Source organism: Hylobates moloch, unplaced genomic scaffold (assembly GCF_009828535.3).
Source record: "Hylobates moloch isolate HMO894 unplaced genomic scaffold, HMol_V3 SCAFFOLD_19, whole genome shotgun sequence".
Lineage (NCBI taxonomy): Eukaryota > Metazoa > Chordata > Mammalia > Primates > Hylobatidae > Hylobates > Hylobates moloch.
The window spans coordinates 39100609-39108751 of NW_026652294.1; positions in this window are offsets into that span (position 1 = coordinate 39100609).

The following is an 8143-nucleotide window of genomic DNA, read 5'->3' on the forward strand; positions in this document are numbered from 1 at the left end:
GGTAGATACGGCCGTTGGGGGCACAGATCTGCACGTAGTTGCAGTACCAAGGGTCCTTGGGGAAGAAGGAGTACCGCTCTTTGTGCAGGCGGATGATGATGAGCTCACCCAGGTCCTGCGGGCACTGCACAGTGTACTGGTCCACCTAAGCAGGATGCAAGGCTGGCTGAGTGGGCAGGACTTCACCCTGGCTCCCAGGCCGCCCACCCCTCTGGCCCCTCACCCTGGCCCTGCTCGTGCTGTGCAATGCTCACCTCCCTGGACTGACGGAGAGACAGGATATTGACCTGATCGTTGAGCTTCCTTCTGACTTCTCCAGCTTGGGGGTCTCCTACTAGATCCCTCTACCCAGGGCTGCGCAGGACTCCAGCCCCTCCTTCTCTCCATCCCCAGCTCCTATCTTCTCCCACTCCCCTCTCCAGGCACCTGAGGTTGCAGGAACCCTTCAGACCCCTGGGGACTTGGGTACCACTCTACAGTTTTCGAGTGGGGAGAGGTCCAGCCAGCTCCTTCTCCCATTCACCAATGAAGATGCAGATATTCAGAATGGCCACATAGATTGAGTGACCTATTAAGGTCGCATAGCAGCAGGTGGCTGGGTCTGACTCAAAATCAGGTCTGAGGGCCCGCAAAGCGTGCCTTCCACTAGACAGGCTGGTCTGATGCCATTTTAAGTCACAGAGAGTCCAGTGCAAATGTGAGACAGGAGGCAGCTGAATTAGGAAGAGTGACTGAGAATGGAAGAGAACGGGATGCGGGAGAGGGGGTAAGACAGAAAGGGGAGGAGAGCGAAGGGGAAGGAAAGCAGGTGGAAAGGATTGAGAAAAGAGAGATGCAGGATAGGCAGAGACAAGGAGAGAGGGCTGAGGAAGAGGGAGAGAGAAGAAAAGGATGGGGAGGGAGATGAGGAATGCCTGAACGGGTTAGAGATGAAGGAGCAGGATGGGGAAGGATGGCCCAGAGATCTGGGACATGGGCGAGGGCTGGAAGCCAGCTCTGGACAAGGCGTCTGGAGGCACTGGGGAAGCCCACTGCCTTCAGAGCTGTGCCTCGGCTCTCCAGCCTCTCCTGGCCAAGCTCGGCTCACCTGGCTCCCCCTGCGCACCTTCACCCCTCCTGGGGCCACAAAGACACACAGACACACAGACACAGACACACATACACACACACACACACACACACACACACACTCTCTCTCTCTCTCTTACCGCCCCAGTTGCAAAGTCTCTCCCAAAGTGGTTCAGCAGCTGCTTATGGCTCTCTCCTTGCGTCCCCACAATGGTCAGTGAGACGGAGTCCCGTGTTCCCGACAAGAGATCGGTGCCTGTGGCCACCCTGACTTTGTAGGTGGCCATGGCTGCTCTTCAGGAGGCAAGAGGGGCACTCAGTCCCAGACACCGTGGAGGGGCCACACGAAGGCCCAAGGCAGGCAAGAGAAGCCAGGCACAGAGTGGAGTGGACAGGGCTGGCCTCTGAGGTGGAGTGGTGAGGTAGCGAGGTGGGGTGACTGGGCCTGCCGGCCAAATCCTGGAAAAGCTGCTGCCCTTGGCGGCCGGGGTGCGTGCCGGGCAGGCCCGGGCGGGGCCCAGCTGGTGGTGGGTGAGCAGGTGTCTGGGCTCCAAGCCTTCTGGGAGCTGGCAGGGAGGAAGAGCAGGCAGGGCACTCGGCCTGCCTCTGAAAGGGCGGATGGAAGATGCCGTGGATGAAGGCGCCTTCAGGGTGGGGGAGCCAGTCCAGCCTGAGCCAGGGCCCTAGGGAAGTTGCGGGAGGGGGCAGGGTGGGGCCCCCAGATCTTTATCAGACTAATAAGCTCCTTCCTCCTGCCAGTCCCCATTGGCTGCAGTGCCGGGCACCCCTGCTAAGCAGGGCCATGGGCAGTGAGTGACCTGCATTGGTTCTGAGGCCACTGGTGGGCGGGGGAGGGGAGGGGGAGGGGCACTAAGTTGCTGCACGCAGCTGGCCAGCCTCCAGGCCATTCCTCTCTGGGAAATGGGGCAGGTAGTGGCCACAGTGAGAAAGCTGTCCCATCCTTCTGCCCCAGGGCCCAGAGTCTGTGACAGGAAGGGCGGGAGGTGTTGAAGCTAGGGCTCGGGGACCATATGGGTGCAGAAAGGCCTGAAGATGCTTCGGGGAGGAACGATCAGGGTAGGAGAAGGGGATCTGTTGCTTCCTGTGGGGCCAGGATCCACTGGGGAGGGATTGGAGTTGGATATAAAATCAGAAGACCAAAAAAAAAAAAAAAAAAAACTAAATTAGAAGACAGAACGAAATCTGGGGCATAAGAATTAAGTTAAATAGCTGGGCGTGGTGGCTCACGCCTGTAATCCCAGCACTTTAGAAGGCCAAGGCAGGTGAGTCGCCTGAGCTCAGGAGTTCAAGACCAGCCTGGCCAACATGGTGAAAGCTTGTCTCTACTAAAAATACAAAAATTAGCCAGGCGTGGTGGCATGCGCCTGTAGTCCCAGCTACTTGGGAGGCTGAGGCAGGAGAATCACTTGAACTCAGGAGGCAGAAGTTGCAGTGAGTTGAGATCGTGCCACCGCACTCCAGCCTGGGCAACAAAGCAAGACTCCACCTCCAAAAAAAAAGAAAAGAAAAGAAAAAAGAATTAAGTTAAATAATGGATTAATATGATCAATATTTTGTGGTATAATCATAAAATAGAATTCTACCCAGGAATAGAAAGAAAGAATGAACTGCAATGCGGATGAGTCTCATAAAGATGATATTGAGCAAAAAGAGCCAGACATTAAAGGGAATACGTTCTGTTATCCATTGATAGGAACTTCCAGAACCAGCAAAACTGAGCAATTCTCAGACAACCCCTACTGGTGAGTATCTCTGGCAGAGGGAGGCCATATAGGCTGCTGGAGGTGTTCTTATCTTGATCTGAGGGGCGTCTAGGGTACTTCATTCATTTCATGATGTGTTATCCTTTAATTTCATAAAGTACATACCCTCACTTCCCTCCCAAAAAAGAATGAAGCTAGGAAGAGGGCTGGAGGCAGGGCTGGGCTCCAGTGGAACTGGGTTTGTTGGGAACCAGGTCATTCCTCCCTCCCTCCCTCAGATATGTAGTGAGCACGGTGCACGGCGTTCTAGGCACTGCAGACGCAGAGAAGAAATGAAACGTACATGGAGCTTACGGAATAGCTGGGAAAGAAGTGAAAGAAACAGTAAACAAGAATTTGTTCACTATAATTTTGGATACTAAGTGCTCTGAAGAAAATAAGCCTGGGAGGTTGGGAATGGGAACTAGTTGCTGATAGAATCACAGAAGTCAGAGCCGCAGGATAGGGAGAAGGTGTTAGGAGTAAGGTGAAGAGCAATTATGAGAGAGTCAGAGATAGACTCTCCAAAGATAGGATTTGGGACCCAGGGAGAGTGAAGAGGCAGGCATGGTCCTATTTCCCCTTTTTCTGGACCTGTCCCCTTTCCTTTCACCTCCCAGGGGCAGCTCCTGTCAACCAGGAAGCACAGCCCTGCTTTCCTCCCTGATGGCACACTTCTATCACCATCGAAGGAAGGTCATTCAGTGCCCAGGCCAAGTTAGAGTCAGAGGGGGCTGGGATTGTGAGATGAAGAGAAGGTTCCAGTAGGTTCCAGATTGGATGTGGAATGGGGTCGAAACTGCAATTCAGGTTTAGGTTAGGGACACAGATGTGGCTGGAGTTGGGGATTGAAATGATCTTTTCCAGACCCAAATCTGTTCACATCACTCTCTATGCTCCCTCCTCCCAACCCTGATCAAGACTGGCAGTGGCTCCTCTTTACCTTTGGGACAGTGACACCATCCCCTCCCATGGCCCCCATGGCCTGCCTGATTGGCTTCACACCTCACATTCCCCTTTGCTCTCTTCTGTCTGGGACCACCTGCCTTTCATTCATTGCACCCATGGAGCTTGCCTTCGAGTGAGGGAAGCAGACAATATTACCTAGTAACCAAATACATTAAATAGTATGTTAAATAGTGATAAGTGCTGAAGAGAAAAGAGAGAACAGGGAAGGATAATATAAAAGATAAAGGAGTGCCAGGCGCGGTGGCTCACGCCTATAATCCCAGCACTTTGGGAGGCTGAGGCAGGCGGATCACCTGAGGTCAGGAGTTCGGGACCAGCCTGACCAACATGGAGAAACCCCATCTCTACTAAAAATACAAAATTAGCCTGGTATGGCGGCGCATGCCTGTAATCCCAGCTACTCGGGAGGCTGAGGCAGGAGAATAGCTTGAACCCAGGAAGCGGAGGTTGCAGTGAGCCAAGGTTGTGCCATTGCAATCAAGCCTGGGCAACAAGAGTGAAAATCTGTCTCAGAAAAAAAGAAAAGGAGCAAATTTTAGATACAGAGTGGCCAAGGAGGGCTCCTTGGGAAGAAGACTCTCGAGTAAAGACCTGAAGGAAGTGAAGTCAGCTCGTCGCCACCCCAGAGCCTTGGCACATGCTGTTTCCCCTCTCTACCTCTCGAACTGAGGTCACCTTTCCTCTTCCTCCTGATCTTAGCTCAATAATTGCTTTTTCCAGGAAGGCCAAATTTCACTATACATGGCTCTCACAGCACTATAGCTAACATCTTTCATTGATGTCTGTTTTCTCTAATAAATTAGTCCATAATTTTTTTTGGTTTTGTCCCCATCTCCTGGTGTCATACTTGATACCTGGGAGACACTGAAAACATAGTTGAATGGGTTAATGACAAGGACAAGGTCAGGGCTGGGGATTGAATCGATGATGGCTTTGGAGTTATGGTGAAGATCCGAAGAGAGCTGACTTGGGCTCAGGGTGAGAGAAGGGGCAAGGCGTGGTGTAGGGGAGGGAAAGGGGTTGGGTGAGGAGGGAGGGAGGAGAGGGGAGAAGGCTGAGGATGAGGGCTGTGCCCCGCTCTGGGTGGCAGGGCTGGCTGTCCTGGGCTGCAGACAGAAGCTGTCCAGCTGGATCTCCCTCCTGGGATCTCCCTCCTCAACCACCTTGATGACTCTTGGAGGAGGCTGGGAGCCTGAAGATGCAAATCTTAAGATGCAAATTCCATGCAAATTCTCTCAGCCTCCTCTTTCTAATCTCTCCCCTTTGCCCTGTGTCCCCAGGGGGCTGCTGAGGCTTGGTGAGAAGCAGGGCAGTGGACTGGGCAAACTGAGTCATAGCCTGCTACCAATAGGTCTCCTCCAACCCAAATCCCAGGATGGCCCTGGGTTTGCTCAGGGTTCCAGTCTGGAGTGGGAATTAGGTTCCTGAGGGAGACAGAGATGGCGGCAGGGATGCTGAGGATGTGAATGTGGCTGGGGCAGGGACAGGGACGGGATCAGGCATGAGGATGTAGATGGGGCACTCCCCAGCTATGACCAAAACGTAGACGTATGACTCTTGATAGGTGCTCATTGGGCTGAAGAACTGGTTCTCCTGGACCAGGGGCAGGACCCGGCAAGGAGGAGCGGTTCCTGGGAAGGATTCACACTCACTGGGGTTGCTAACTAGGGGCCACCCACACAGGAAGCTGAGTTCTCACTGCTGGGGTATCCCCCGTGCCTGACCCCAGCCCAAGCCCTGCAAGGCAAGGAGCAACTAACTCCTAGGGACCCACTCTCCTAAGACACAGAGAAAGAAAAATCAAATCAGGCCACTCCCCTGCTTAAAGTTCACCAGAGCTTAAAATGGGGTTGTCCGTAGAAATGAATCCAAGGGCCAGGCGAGGTGGCACACGCCCGTAATCCCAGCACTTTGGGAGGCCAACGCAGGCAGATCATGAGGTCGGGAGTTCGAGACCAGCCTGACCACCATGGTAAAACCCTGTCTTTACTAAAAATACAAAAATTAGCCGGGCGCTGTGGCATGCCCCTGTAATCCCAGCTACTCAGGAGGCTGAGACGGGAGAATCGCTTGAACAGGGGAGGTGGAGATTGCAGTAAGCCGAGATAGCGCCACTGCACTCCAGCCTGGGCAATAGAGAGAGACTCCATCTCAAAAAAAAAAAAAAAAAGAAAAAAGAAAGAAAGAAAGAAAAGAAACAAATTCAAGGACTTATCATGGCTATAAGACCATGCCTTCCTGACACCTTTTTCCAGCCACTCTGGCCTTCTTGCTGTACCCAGAACATGTGTCCTTCAGGACCCTTGCATTTGCCATTCCTGGGTTTCTAGTACCCTTCCCCTAAGCTGTTCAAGCTGTTTTAACCAAGCTGTTTCAAGAGTGGTTTTGTTTGTTTGTTTGTTTGTTCGTTTGTTTGTTTTGAGACAGTGTCTCACTCTGTCACCTAGGCTGGAGTGCAGTGGTGCAGTCTCAGCTCACTGCAACCTCTGCCTCTCAGGCTTGAGCGATCCTCCCACCTTGGTCTCCCGAGTAGCTGGGACCACAGGTGTAGTCCGCCTGGCTAATTTTTTGTATCTTTTGGTAGAGATGGGATTTTGCCACATTGCCGGGGCTGGTCTCAAACTCCTGAGCTCAAGCGATTCGCCTGTCTCAGCCTCCCAAAGTACTGGGATTACAGGCGTGAGCCACTGCACCCGACCCTAAGCATGTGTTCATGTCATCCCCAGGTCTCAACTCCAGTGTCACCTCCTCAGAGTCCCTCCCTGACCACCGTCCCTCATGTTTCCCCTCCCTCTGCCCTCCATCATGCTACCCTGCCACCTGGTTGTATCTCCAACTGCACTTGCCACTGCCCAAAAGGATCTTTATCTGTTTATTGATGCGTTTATTGTCTGTCTCTCCAGCACCCATAAACTGTGAAAGAAAGGGTTGTGCCTGGGGAGCTCACAGCTGCTCCCCCAAAATCTAGAACGGCGTCTAGGCAGACAAGAGTCACGAAGCAAAGCGATGCTAGGATGTCAACGCTGGAAAAGGCTTTTCAAGTCTTCTCGTCCCACCCATATATCTGACAGGTTGGGACCACTGAGGCAGAGGGACTTGCTCAAGGTCAGCTGGGGAAGGAGGCTGGTGTGCTTCCCGTTATACCAATTGACCTTTTAGACTGACCAAAAAACAGTGGAGGGCAGACTGCAAGCTGTGGGGAGCTCCTGACCTCACAGAGCTCCAGAAGCTTGAAGTAAGCCTCCTCCCCATGTCCTGTCCCCAGAGTCAGGGCAGGACATCCTAAGTATACCAGGTGTGTCTGCCCAATAAATCTCTTTCCAAGCTGCCTTTCTGGAAAACCAGATTCCAATGACCCGCCCTGGTCCCTCCCTGTCCGGCTCAGGGGCATTTTTCAGGATAGGCATGCCTTCTAACACTGCCTTTGTGGAGGCCCAAGGAGTGTTCATCCTCTTGGGGGACAGGGTGCCTGAGCATGCCCATGCCCTTTTCGCTGCTGCTTCCAACCCCAGGGTCAAAGGGGCCTGCACTGCGCACCCAACAATAATACTGGCAGCTGTCACTTACTGAGGAGCTATCATGTCTCTGTCATTAAATCAGATCCTTTGTGTACACGATTTTAAAATATGAAACAGGCCAGGCGCGGTGGCTCACGCCTGTAATCCCAGCATTTTGGGAGGCCGAGGTGGGCGGATCACCTGAGGTCAGGAGTTCGAGACCAGCCTGACCAACATGGAGAAACCCCGTCTCTACTAAAAATACAAAATTAGCCGGGGTGGTGTGGTGGCGCATGCCTGTAATCCCAGCTACTCAGGAGGCTGAGGCAGGAGAATCGCTTGAACCCCCCAGGAGGCGGAGGTTGCAGTGAGCCGAGATCGCGCCATTGCACTCCAGTCTGGGCAACAAGAGCGAAACTCCGTCTCAAAGAATAATAAATAAATAAATAAATAAACAAATAAATAAATAAAACAAATACATAGCTCTATTTAAAATGCTTGGCAGCCGGGCGCAAGGTCAAAGGGGCCTGCACTGCGCACCTAGCCTCAGCCTCACCCTCACCCCTGGTGGCTACAAGGGGATTCCCCTGAGTATTTCTTAGTCCTTTGATTTGTTCTACAGTGAACAAAACTGGTGATTTGGGATAAGTCCTTAGGTTGCAATCTGCATGTGAGATATCCCCAAACACACATCTTTATGCACAGTGGTATGAGGATCCTCTTCTCCCAGGATCACAGATGCAGAAAGTGAAAATCCAACAGCCAAAGACAGCCTTCCCCACCTCACACACACACACACACAAACACACACACACACACACGAGCAAAGGGAGAAGGGGTTTGGTT